Source organism: Protomyctophum bolini, assembly GCF_963924005.1.
Source record: "Protomyctophum bolini genome assembly, chromosome: 11".
Taxonomy (NCBI): domain Eukaryota; kingdom Metazoa; phylum Chordata; class Actinopteri; order Myctophiformes; family Myctophidae; genus Protomyctophum; species Protomyctophum bolini.
The window spans coordinates 33351932-33366170 of NC_137872.1; the positions used below are offsets into that span (position 1 = coordinate 33351932).

The 14239-nt window shown below is 41.1% G+C and overlaps 1 long non-coding RNA gene across 1 annotated transcript in view; it reads right to left on the reverse strand.

Moving 5' to 3' along the window:
• LOC308324782 overlaps positions 1-5473 on the reverse strand; it is a 14876-nt gene extending 9403 nt beyond the window's left edge. The window contains exon 1 of the long non-coding RNA XR_013964966.1: positions 4840-5473. This is a non-coding gene — a long non-coding RNA (uncharacterized lncRNA). The remainder of the gene's footprint in view (positions 1-4839) is intronic.
• Between the last annotated feature and the right edge of the window lie 8766 nt (positions 5474-14239).

A 14239-nucleotide genomic window follows, 5' to 3' on the forward strand; every position in this document is an offset into this window, starting at 1 on the left:
GAAGCGAAATCCCATCAAATAGTGCATGGTCCGTGCATGCAGGTCAAATGCAGAAGAAATAATATGCATTGATATGGAAAGGGTGTAAAACCACATGGGCTAAAGTAACATGCATTCTGCAGTTGATGCCCATTAGTGTGTATCTGAAGTTAAGTCTGCACTCCAAGTCTATATAGTCACGAAACAAGATTTTGTTACCATGTCTAAAAAAGCAGCACTCAAGGGTCAGTTCTAAACAGAACTCTATTATACCGGCCTTGTTTCAAAGGACCTTTTGGGGTTCAATTTCTTCCCTCTGGCCTAGAGATGAATTAGGCCTGCATGTAAGGGAGACTGTTCCAAACTTGCCTATATGTGTACCTTTCACACCAAAGGTTCTTTTGACTTAAAATAATATAACAATCTACTAAATATTATACATTTGCAGCTTCTCTCTGGAGCTTTTGTGTCAGAATTATAGCTTATTGGTTTGGGGCAGGGTCACTATAGTATACACTGTATACTAGTATATACGTACACTAGTGTATAGCCTATATATAAGTATATATTTCTAATGCCCTTATTTTTTGTGTTTGAAATATATTGGCTGAATTGAATGGAAACAGAATGTGTGCAGTGTTTGTTATTTTAACACCAAAATGCTATTACCACGGGCTATATATACATTTCACTTGTTTGAGATTATTTTCTTTAAAAAAAAGAATAATGATGCAGGATTCCAGGAATGAAAGACAGGAACTATATGGCCACATAATAGTGAAGACAGCAGAGAATTGTGCCTGAAGTAGCTATAGCCTATATGCATAATGTGCCAGAGGCCGTTATTTAGGCCTTACAATCACAGCACTTTTTGGAAGTTGGCACAGGTTTAAATGCATCTTGATTCAGACCAACAAAAAAAAAAGAATGGGGAGAATAGTCTTGATTTGGGCTGGCGGGTCTGGCCTTTCTTTAGCCACAAGGTCAGCATTCCTCTGCACGCCGTTGCCTAGTGGAACTTTTGTTTCACAGTTTGTGTAAACCTCGAGGGAGAGACGCCATATAGGCTCTAGTCGACTATATTATGGGAGTAACGAAAGGCATGAAGTGCCGACATGGCCAGCGTGCACATGCCACAGCACAGGACCGCATTGGAATTGAAGGCCGGCCCACAGGCCGCATGTCCCCGCGAGTATTGTACAGTGCAATTTGCAAAACACATTATAGACTTATACGTTTGTTGTTAAAAACAAACGCTTGTGGAACTTATAATCGCCGTGAATCCGCTCCCGCGTATACATGTATGCAACGCAGCAACTGTAATGCTCTAACTGCATGCCCAGCCCATGCATGGTCAGACTGAGATAACCTTTATAAAAGCATTGTAATTTTAACGTTAAACTCGTCATCATTAAAATATAGTGAACTGCCTGCGTCAGTCAGTTTTGACAGAGACAAACGTATACTGTCAACAAGGCGATAAATATTGTGTGTTTCACTTTTCATTTTTCAATAATTTCGCCAGATTCTATACCATTTGTGCTCCTGCAGATGCAGGTGTTCATGTTTGGTGATCATGACGCATCTGCAGGTTGTTGAAAGAATTCAAGGCCTGTTCTTTAAAGAAATTAGTTATATATATATATATATATATATATATATATATATATATATATATATATATATATATATATATATATATATATATATATATATATATATATATATATATATATGAGAAGCTTGCGTGTGAATAATAGTTTATCATCAATGCCCCCAACATTTTGGTTCAAACGTGATTTAAAAATCTCCACAGGAAAAATATTTCGTGATATTTAAGTTCAAATGTAAAATGGGCCTTTATATCAGGGCGAGGGAATTGTAGCTGTATAGGCCTGCAAAGTCAGGAAAGAAACGACAGTTCAGAAATATAGTATAGTATAATATAGTCATATAGTATGTAATTGGATATCCTGATATAAATTTGGTATGTAATTGGATATCCTGCATCTTTCAGAAAGGCCTATACGATTCATTTCTATAGTGTGATTATCTGATTATGTTCTATTATTAGCCACACCGTTTTCTTTTTTATTTCGTTTGCTTCAACAGAAGCTATAAGTTACACATAAATTAAAATATAAATATAGCATGAATCGATTATTCTATATTAACTATTAAGTATTTATTAGCCTTATACAAACGATTGTAATAATAAATTCAATTAGACCCTATAAATTGCGTTACATAATAGTACACACTAAACAACAGCATCAGCCAGTGACAACATGCTGCAACACTCTATATATTCCTAAACTGACAATGGTCCACAATAACATTGTCTGCTATTTTAAATCTCAAATAGCCTTTGTAAAGCTAAAGCACCTCCTTATATGGCACCTCCGCCTTATATAAAACATCAAAGGAGTTTAAGACCGAACACTTGTATACCTGTTGAAAATGCTATGCCAAGCTAGCAGACCATATGGAAAATGCCTGTAACAAACTTTCACATGGCATGGACTCGACATTCAAATGTCAGTGGGTTAATTTCTTTCCCTTTCATTATTATTAGTCAATCACCGTCAATTCCCTTCATCGATAGTCTATAGACGGGCGTTTTATTTGAGTGCGGCTGTTTATTGACTTACAATTTTACATTGGTCCGTGACAATTATATAGGCTATACCCAGTGTGTTAAATTTAACCACACTTCATTAAGAGTATAACTTTGCCCTAAAATGACGCTTAATAAGTTACAATAGAGCTTAATATAAAACTATAGACTATATGCTTATACCCCCTTTCTGTGGTATATATATCCTATACATACCGAATATATAAAGAATGTAACATTAGCTAATATGTTCGGTCATTCTTGAAATGACCCAGACGTAATAAAACATAAAAAGACACTCCTGTAAAAAAAAAAGGAGGGGGGGGGGGGTAATTTATCTTTTATTGCATATTTAGCTATATATATATAGGCCATACTATGTCTATGAGTCAGTCCATGTGTGTGGCCATATAGCCTTCGTTGAACCAATGAGGTATAAGAAACAGCATGATGATGCGAGAGCCGAGAGCGCGCATGAGAATACTCATCATTTTGTTGCATGACGTCTGCATTTCCTCTTTTTGTTTTACTTGTCTTTTTAACCAAAAAAGTATTCATTTTGAACAAATGAATAGCCTATATTGCCTTGAACATGCTGCGTATATAGGCCTATATATATGTGTCCATTTCCAATTAAGTCCGAGACGTGAGGCTGTTGCCATGCATGCATTCAACCAAGGTGAAAACAGTTCAGTGAGTGAGTGAGTGCACCTGTTCTTTTAATTCATGGACGAATGGAAATGATTCCAGATAAATAATATGCACCTGAATGACCACCCATGTTGCAGTCCTGATCTTATAGCCTATACATATTCATTTTTCTAGTTCCTGTAGCCTAACTGTGATTTTATAATCTATGATATATCCTATATTATATGCTAGCCAAAGGCCTTATCTGTCAACTATTTTTTTGCATGCAGGTCTCGGGGAAATCCCTGCAAAAAGCCGGCCCTTGTATATAGACCTAAGCCACGACGAACCTTTTAAAATCGAAACATATACTATATATGTTTATAAAATAGTCTCATTACATTTTTACTTCAGGCATGCATGACTTTATATGCAATATTTTTGGCATGACAATAATTAATGTCATGTGTATATAAGGCTTTATAGGCCTATAGGCTATACTTCATAAAGCAATCCTGTTCTCGCTCCATCCTGTATAGTGTAAATCGTTGACTATATATCCTAATTTTACAGAATATTTAGCCTTCATCATTCTCGCTCCCGGCTCCCTCCCTCCCTCCTTCCTTCCCTCTCTCTCACTCGGCCCCGCGCTTTTCCCTACACTGTTGCCGGTGAGAGCTCAACTAATCCCCCGCGTCCCTGGTTTACTGTGAGCCCCGTATTTAATTCCTCTAAACCCCCAGTACAGCTGCCGCCCTGCTTACTCACTGAACACGACAGACTGTGAACCGCTCCGGTTATTAATAATTCACCAGCCCCTCCGCGGCTCCGCTCCTCTCCTCTGGCCCGGCCGCGACACACACACACACACACACACACACACACACACACACACACACACACACACACACACACACACACACACACACACACTGCTAGCGTCTCTCGTGCGCGCGCGTGTGTGTGTGCGACTGTGCGTGCACGGTGCATGCACGCACGCACCCCCGACCCGAGCGAGACCCGGCCGGGTGCACGCACATTTACTTTTTTTTTTAAATTTATTTTTTTGCGGTTGTTGTTTACATTAAATGTTTGACAGCTGGTTATATTTCCCACAGGAACCCCCCACTCGCAAAAAAAAAAAAACCCTCGTCCGTCCACTCGTTAGCCTATTTTTTTATTTAGCTTTATAGTGTGCGCCGGGCGCGCGTGCTCGCGAGTCAACTGAACTGGCAGCAGACTGGCATCGATCATCAAGTGAAGTCTCGTCTCGCAAACTCTGATGTTATGGTGTTGCGACATCATCCATGTTGTCGCAACTAGATCAGTTTCCCTCTATAGTCTTCTTCAACTTTTATCCCCGGAGTGGAAGAGAGAGAGAGAGAGAGAGTCCTCATATCCGTCCGTCCGGACGCTCAGGAACAGGTGGAGAAGGAGGGCCGATCATTCAGGACCGTTAGGAGCCGAGGCGAGGAGCCGGCGAAGCGGACTATTACCCTTCCCTTGTCTGTCTGTCCCACTCAGTGTGTGCGGGAGAAGCAACAGCTGATGTGCTATAGGAGGAGAGGAGAGGAGAGGAGAAGCAGAGCGTAAGCAGAGACGGGGCTACTTACTGTCGTGTCGGTGCCCTGCATGTTGCTCACCCAAAGCAACGCCACCACCACCACCACCACCACCACCACACTGCTGCTCTGACGAGACGGTGGTGGCACGATCAGCGCGCACAGGCAGCGCTGCCTGCTTCAGCAAGCAGCACCAACTCTCACCGGCTGTCTGACTGTCTGTCTACTGTGGAGCTGTCCTGTTCTGTTGTTATACAGACGAGACTCGGCGAGAAAAGAAAAGAGCCCCACCGTTCCTCATATATGCTTTCCCACGTTCCAGGTTCCACGGCCGTTTTCATGGAATTATAATCGCGAACACAACAAGGCAAGCACCTTATTGCTGCGTTGGGTGAAGAAGAAAAGAAGTCGCGAAACGGGAGGACGGCTGGGATTATACGACTCTCTCCCTCTCTTGTTGTCTCGACTGAGAACAGTTCAAGTTCACATTTTGAGAGGAGAAAAAAAAATGTTCTCTGGGCAACAGGCCGTCCCGTATTAGGGCTCTTCAGCTTCCGGTAGGCCAACAGGACAGAAGAAACCGAGAGAGAGCTTTGCTCTCCCACTGACTTTTTTTTTTGGAAGCCGAACTTTTTAGAGTGGAAAATGGGTCTTTGAGAGAGTGTTGGCACATTTCCCTGCACCACAATGGTACGTGCTATGTAAACCAATAATTTACTCATTTATGCAGCCAGCCTGCACAGTTATTGTAGTTTGTCATTAAAATAAAACGGTGTGTGTATAGGCTATTAATTTGCATATAGATGTTTTATAAAAAGTTGGGAAAGTTTGTTGACAAATTATTGTCTAAGCACCAACCCTGTTATATGGAATAGATAACAGTGGTCAGTCTATGTCAAATCACTGTTATTGCCTGGCTTTAACTGCTTATATATATAGTGTGTTACTGTCCCCAAAATCGCATGCCATGCCTGTATTATGCATGTCCACTGTTATAAGGCATGAACACTCGCTGGAGCGCGACACACTGCTCTCTCAGTCATTCGTTTTCAGGCCAACGAAAGGGGAATCTATCACACATGGGCCTATCAGTATATATCACACGTTTTAATGATAGGAGTATCTGAGTATGCTATACTGATATATGTAGGCTTAGGCTATACTTAAGGCTATATCAATCACAGAATAATAAGGCCTATAAGGAACAGAATATATATTCTATAAAAAGTTAACTGCATTTTCACCAATGCAGGCAAATTATGAATGGTTGTCTTAAAGATAATGTGATTTATAGTAGCACTGAAGTTAATACTTTACAATGCCATGCATCTCAAGTCCCAACCAGTCTCTTGAAAATGCTTGTCCCTATTTCTCAAAGCCTGCAGGCAGACTGAACTCTTAATTGGCCTAGAATATGTCCAATGACTTGGTCAAATTCATTATTCATTAATGAACATGTTTTCTTCGGATTATTATTGTATGGATATAGTAGGCTATTAAAGAAAAGGAACCATGTGGGGACTTGGGGAGGGTATTAAAGAATAGGAAATCTATCCATTAGCCATCATATAACCTTTAGAAAAGTAATATTTATTAATTCATTAAGAATGATAAATGTGTTAACTGATTTTTAGTGGAGGAGTAGTATTTACAATATAAATCTGTTTTTAAAATGGACTTACTTGTGTGAATGGGAAGCTTATACGCTATAGTTGGTTTAATGTTTTACAAATTTACAGTATATAGGCTGTTGCAAACTGCCTGGGGAGAAAGGGCCATGTATGGTCTTGGTCTCCTAGACATGACCTCTGGAAACAAAGAGGTCCACATGCATGGACTTCACTCTGTCAACCCAAAATGTGTGCTGTTAAAAGGATTTGATGCTGAGGTGACCATGACAGAGTCAAAGTTATATGGACGCATCATTCGGCATGGGGGATGTATATTTCTCCCTGCCTATACATATATCTCAGGCCAGGTGAGGGTTATGTACATGCAGAGACGCATGCAGAATGTATAATGTGTGATTAGTTTCCCCCTTTTGTTGGTTTGTATGAAACGAACGACTGTGGGAGAGCAGTGTTAATGCGTGTCCACGCTCCATGCGAGAGAGCAAGCCTCTCCCGGCGGGCACACCTGTTAGTCGAGTCAGGCAATGAATTGCTTATTTTATGTTATTTTTAAACAAGGGTGAGGTGCGACCGAACAAAGACTGTATTTACAACTGAAATACTGCTATTATAGGACTATAGCTACATTCATCATCGTGCCTTATTTTAACAGCCACACAAAATGTTGTGAATATTCCACTTCAGGGAACCGGAGCCCAGTGTGACAGTGTCCTGCATGGCCTGAGCACATTGCCCACAGCTCAGTGCCCCGTGCTCCACAGACTCACAGGGAGAGAGCGTGCCTTTTCTCGGGGCTAACGTCTTTGATGTGGGCATGTTGAATGGCCTATTTATAGCTACACATATGATATGCTGTATTGCACAAATAAGCGACCGATCAAGTAACAACATGTGGTCGCTGATATATGCTGTGACATTTTAGAGATTGTCATGGCTCGCTTAACAGAGTTTGGAATATAAAAGGTCCAGATAAAATACGGAAGAAACCTATTCTCAGCTCTAATGTGCAATATTGCCCATTTCAGCTGTGCGCTATATTATGCACAGTGGGTTTAACCTGTTGCTTGAATCTAACGCCTATAGGGGTGACTGCAGTTATCTAATTTGATCAAATTCCATGACACTAAAGTGATGGATAGGCTAAAAGTTATCGTGGGTCTACTGTGCTGTGTCCTTTTCAAACATTTATTTTGTAATTGGAGACATATAGTTTTGGATTATTTTTCTCTAATAACCAATTCCATTTATTCTCAGATTCAAGCGTTTAAAATCGTTTTTTTGCTGCAGATCATGTAAGCAGGATTACCTCTGAAATTAGTCACAGAAGTAAAAGTGTGGTTTACCTTACTTTAATATATCTATTCTGTAGCCACTTTGACCTTTTAAATGTATATTTTGGCATGGGATGAGTCAAGTAAGTCCATAATTTGGGCAACCTCCTACATGCCACATTCAAGCTGCTTATAGATAAGAATGAGCGAGCCTATATTTGCACATGAATATGGAAGATTTATTAGTATGAATAATTGTTTGTTTACTACTAGCATCCTAGCTGACATGGCAACTGCCCAAGGAGCTCATCAGTAAAAAATGATACAGAATTCAGGACAGGCCTCACATGGGATTATCTTGATTTGTTATTCCCCTACTTAGCAAACTCACCTCTTTTTAAACGAAAAGGAGGTTGGAAATCATGGGCAGAATTCTATCAACCTGTCAGTCAGTATATATGCAGTACGAGCAGTGCACGTCAATCAGGAAGTTATATGATGTAGTTTCCCTCGACGCCAAATAAGCTGCATTTTATATCAAACTTATAGCCCTTTTCCAGGCCATACTCACAAATGTGAAATAAATTATCTTGCCCTGCGACCCAGCGTGATGAAATTCTGAAGTTCTTTTGTCATGTTGAGCCACAGCAGACCTCATAGACCCCATGACACATTTTACATCACAGACCAACAGTTTACGAATAGATTATACTATTCCCTTTTAGGCTAAAGCAATATCAGTTTTATTCTAAATGTATCGGATGGATCACGGCTAAATAGATTATTGGTCTCAACTGTTCCACTGGCTGCGCCAACATCAGCAAGTGTGTGATTTACATTAGGAGGCTTAGAAGTAAATACTGTAATCATGTAGTGTGTGTGTGTGTGTGTGTGTGTGTGTGTGTGTGTGTGAGAGAGAGAGAGACATGACCGCATGTGTGATATAGCATTGTATTTATATTTATGTGTGCGCACGTCTGTGTCTACATATGTGTACATGTTCATGTGTGATCATATGCGTGGTCTGTGTGTGTGTGTGTGTGTGTGTGTGTGTGTGTGTGTGTGTGTGTGTGTGTGTGTGTTTATGTAGCACACCACAGGATGATCAAACAGGCGGTTTTCCAGTCTTGTGTGATCTCTCAGCTCTTGGCTGTTGCTGCCAATGATGTCATCTCTCACATGTATACAGAATATTATGTTATTATGTTTGTCCTGACCTTGACTTTTCTTTCCAAGAAAACCCTAAAAAAATATGGAGGCTACAATGGCCTCATCTGTGGTGTGGTACAGCCCGATTTACGAGGGTTCGTTATAAAAATTTGGAAAATGTGGTTTATGGTAAAAAAAAGCAATGTTAAGAGGTGAGCCATGAGGTGGTCACTGGTTTTTTGTTGTCACCGTTCTAATCGGGGATGCTGTGAAGGCACAACAAGCTGTTGTTGAATCAGTACTCCAGTTGCACAGTGAAATCCGGAGTGTTCGTTTAATCCTGAGAGTGCACAAATGGGTCCACTTGTGCACTCTCAAAGTTAAATTAGATCTCAGGAGTTTCACTGTATGTAATATGAGTCTCTCCTCGCAGCATCAGGGTTGCGCAGCATTGTTAATAGTAAAAGAAACACATTTTGGTGATGTGTCTTCTGGGTCAAACTGTCAATAATATTAACACAGTCTTGATGTCAGAACGAAAATCATCTTGATTAAAACCCTCCTTGTAGTTTAACCCATTCAGGACATCAACCCTTTTTGTGTTTTAAGGATTATGTTATACTTTAGCTATTGGAAAACAGCAGATCTACAAGCTCGTAGCGCGGCACCGAGTGCCGCGCTACGAGCTTGTAGATCTGCCATTTTCGTGAAAATGTGGCGCAAATATTTGAATATTCTTTCAGCGCGAATGTTTATAACTCAAATCTTTGCTTCGGGGGGGGGGGGGGGGGGGGGGTCCCTGGAAAAACACATGGTCCGCGGGCAAATAAAGATAATTCTGGGGGTCCTTGACATGAAATAGGTTGAGAACCACTGATACAGAAACATAGGTTTTTCAGACAACTGTCATATGATTCAGGAGACATTTGTAGAATCAGTTCTCTGCAGTCCTAAATGGTTAAGGGCTACTCTCACTGCAGCTGCATCTTTTGAAAGGTCTGTTAACTTAATGAAAGGTGAAAGCACTTGGGATAATCAGTGTAGATATAGGCCTACCACAGTGTGGATTAACCACTTATACCCTAGTGTGCACTGTGCAGTGTATATACTGTATATACTGTAGTCTTAGCGAAAATAATATTACACTGTGTTACATTGTATTGTGAGCGTATAGATTTGCTAGGTTTTTGAAAAGTATTGAAAGTGCTTGAAACGTTTGGAATCTTTTTTCATTTTTTTTTTCAGATAATGTCCCACAATGTCCCACAATGTCCCAAAATAGGTCTAGGCATAGAGGTATAAAGTGGTTCATTTGAAACTCTGTGATACAGTGGTCGGAGGTCTTAAAGATGTAGTGTAACGGAAATGGTGGGCATTTTATTTTGAAGTTTTAGACGGTTTCAACATGAAACACCGCTCTGAAGTTTCTGAACCAATCAGAGCGTCGCATCCCTTCAGGCGATAGGACGGTAGCTATATGCTATACCCAGGAGCATGGTGTGCATTGTTTACAAATCAGATAGTTGGCCAGCTGTACCAGTTTACTGTTATGTGGCTTATTTCTATCCTATAATGTTTTCAGATACATATTTTAGCGTGATGATTAAGTTGAAACCGAGTCTGGATGTTATCTTGAATGGGAATAAAAACGTAGGATTTCTGTAATCAGTAGCAGCTGTGCTGGACTTAGCAGATATGGGGAATTAAACGGTTGAGCTTCATTTTTATTGGCTTTTATCGATGTGTATCTCTACACTTCATCACGCAGCACGTTTTCGTTTTCAGGAAGTAATTCAAACAATATTTTTGATATAAAAACACAGAAACGACATTTTTTTGGCATCTATTGTTAGGTATGCCCATATGATGACCACGGATATGGTCTAAAAGTGTGAAAAACATATTTTATATTTCATTTGTTGCGACCAAAGGTCGAAGTTAACTATGGAATCGTGCATTTCCCGTCAGTCAGTTCAGTCAGTTCAGTCAGTCAGTCAGTCAGTCAAGCCATATGATGCTCAGGTCTCGTGACATCACGTGACATCATCAGGGATGATAGTAAATCGGGGATCATAGTAAATACGACTTGCTGTCGCAATTAAGCCCATATATGGGGATCCCTGATGTCATCAATATTTGTATGTATATGTCAGAACCTGTTATGACATTCCATATGTTGATCCTTCCCCATCCATCCTTCCTCTTTGACGTCTCCCTTTTGACTGATACCTGTCCATTTACACTCTGCCCCAAAGTTATTAGTGCAGCCGCGCCCGGCAGCCGGCGAAAACTAGAGTTCTCAACAGGCCCGAAAATTAAAGCCCCGGCCCTACCTGGGCCCTCATCAAACCCTGTACACTCAAGACACCTTAGATCTCCATATATGGAGCTGACCTGTTCTGACATTCCATTATGTTGACCTGACCTCATCAAACCCTGTACTCAAGACCATGGCCAGTGCACGCGACCTTGACCTTTAGGGCAAGGTCGCGTGGACTGGTCCTCACTGGCCCTCACAGGCCCTCAGAAGGGCTCTCAGGCGTCTTACTGGTACACCTTTATGATTACCACTTGTTCTTACATTACGTCTTTCTTATATCTTTCTCTTCAAGAGATGAGAGAAGCATAACACATATTATGTCATAGTTACAGTTGCCAAAAATAGCAGATATAGAGGGGTCAAAAATGAACGAAAGTTGCACTATATGGTAGAAATAGGTCAACAATACAAACAACGCTAGTTTTGTGAATTGATATTGTTAATGCGTGGCCCCCTGTGCCCCCCACAAAATGACCGGAACTACTTAATATTTCCCTTTAAAATTAAGAGTGATATTGACTTTTTGTTATGCAGTCTTTTCAATGTTGCAACACTTAAAATATAGAATATGAAATTTGAACGATATTATCGTATATCTTATCAATATAGCAATATCTGGCATTTATACAGAGATATGACATTTTGTCCATGCAGCCCTATCGCACAGGTAAAGGTTGTATTGCACAGGATAAATGTTGCACTTATAATCTATATTATTCCGCTACTTTTCCCTTCTATCTATCTTGAATTAGTTTCACAACATGTCACAAACTGCACACCAGCTGTGTAAATGAATCATTTTAATCTACCATATTTGGTATGGTGTTGGTATATCCCCTGTTTTCCTGGTTTGGTTTGAGTTTAAAGAAAAAAAAAAATCACGACAACAATACACGTGTTTTCTCTCTTCGCTCATCCTTTTTGGGGCTTTAATGAGGAAGTAAATAGAGCCAATAGCATTATTCATTAAAACAAGCTTGCCGGCTATTTATCAGGGTAACGATATTAGTCTTTTTTTTTTTTTTACTTGTTTTTTAAGCATTCGAAGGCAGTTTTAGCAATTTTCATAATCTGGCATCAAATGCATCATTCGAAATTGAATGCTGAAAAAAAAAGAACCAGCGGCAAGCCCCATGGAAGCAGCCTGGAAATCCCTTATAAACACACAAACACACGCTCGTCTAATTACCTCGCCCCCCCCTCCCCCATCTCTTACTCCTCACCTCCTGAGATACAGGTGTAAAATATCACATTTTTCCAGCTTTCCTCCCTGAGGTGGCTCTGGCTTGGTCTCACACAACGTCAATTTCCCCTTTCATACCCCCCCCCCCCCCCCCCTCCTCCCTTCATTTTTTTTTTCTCTACAAACAATTTCTCCCTCCCCTCCCTCTCTTTGATGTGCGAGCCACATCTGCACAGGTTTGTTATAGCTTGTTACCGGGTGAAGAATGAGGACACAATTAGGCCTCAATGGAGTAGAACTGCATGGGGTTCTCTAATGGGGAGGCTGAGGTGTTCTAGAACCTGATATAGTTTGGACAACAAGCTGTGGTGGGCGTAATTATCGCTAAGCGTGATCGAGAGGATGCATGCCGGATAGCAATCTAGATTGTGTGTGTGCGTGTGTGTGCGTGCGTGTGTGTGTGCGTGCATGTGTGTGTGACGTGTTGTGAGCTTGCACATCGGCTATTTGGGCAGATGCCTATTATGACGTCCAACATGGGCACGCCAGGTTGAACGCATGCCGTTAACCTGTGGTGTTTCAGGTGTGTGTTTGATGGAGAGAAATCTGACCAGCATATAGCGTTTATGGATGGCACATATGTGTCTGTTAGAGAGAGAGAGAGAGAGAGGCGGAGGGAGAGAACGTATGCACTGTATGTTTTCTGATTCATCTAGTGCCATGAAGGACTGCCGTCTGCCAACGTACCCCCCCCCCCCCCCTCCTCCCCCCCTCAGTATAGTTGATGATGCGTGGTCTGAGGAGGCTGGGAGAAATGAGCAAGCTAGGTGCAATTCAGGTACAAAAACAGATTGGGGCACACGAAGGGGTCGGGGGGTCGTATATATTCTATTCTGCCTCGATACGTGCCTCTGCGAACATATAAATCCACTGCTAAACGGAAACACATTTAAAGCAAAATGGTGACACAAATGGCACACAAATAAATGAGACATTCTCACTCTGATAATCATGTTGAACTGATTGTTACACAACACAGACCTTCCCTATATAGACATGATATGGAACACATGTTGACTATGTGTGTAGTATGTAGATGACCCCGGTCGTTTGCCATTCGTTATTCCGCTTAATGATTGTCTGGCTTGCGTATAGAAATAATCAGCCTTGATCAATTAAATCTGTCAAATATTTGAATGTTGTGTTTCGTTCCATCGGGGTCACCGAAAAAACTCTACGTCCCAGACAGCAAATTAGTTTTTTGGGGGGGGGGGGGCGGGGCTTTTTAAGTGTTAATTAACCAAGGCCCTGAGACTATTTGTTGCTCAAGGCTGGCCATATGGATTGGGCATATGCTGCATATATATATATAGAAAAAGTCATAGATAATTGATACCATGCTCCATAAAAACTTACATAGAGGGAAAAGGGGGCCAGTGCTACAGGGAGCTACAGTACATCAAACAATCAGCACCGCCTCAAACAAACGATGCCCCTTTTTGAGAGTTAGAGACAGACAGAGAGAGAGAGAGAATGAGAATGAGAGATAGAGAGGGGGGGGGGGTTGTCAATTACACGTACCGTCCCTTATCCATTGGGTCAGTAACCTTCCTTTCATCCACGAGCAATTAATCCACTGAACTAAGAGGCTTTTTAAATTATATTTTATCCACATTTTTAAGACAAACAGCCCAGATTTGTGGCATATACCCTGTGATTACCAAAGAGGGCAAAAGTACACATATGTCCTTGAGATGGACTGGGCCGTTTGTGGCATAAGAGAGAGTGCAGAGGGCTTACCGAGGCCACTATTTAGTGGGACAAATGGTTTTAAATGGTTCACCTCAAGTGTTTCCTTGGATATTAATGATGACAGGACTGAACTTGGATGCTGTGG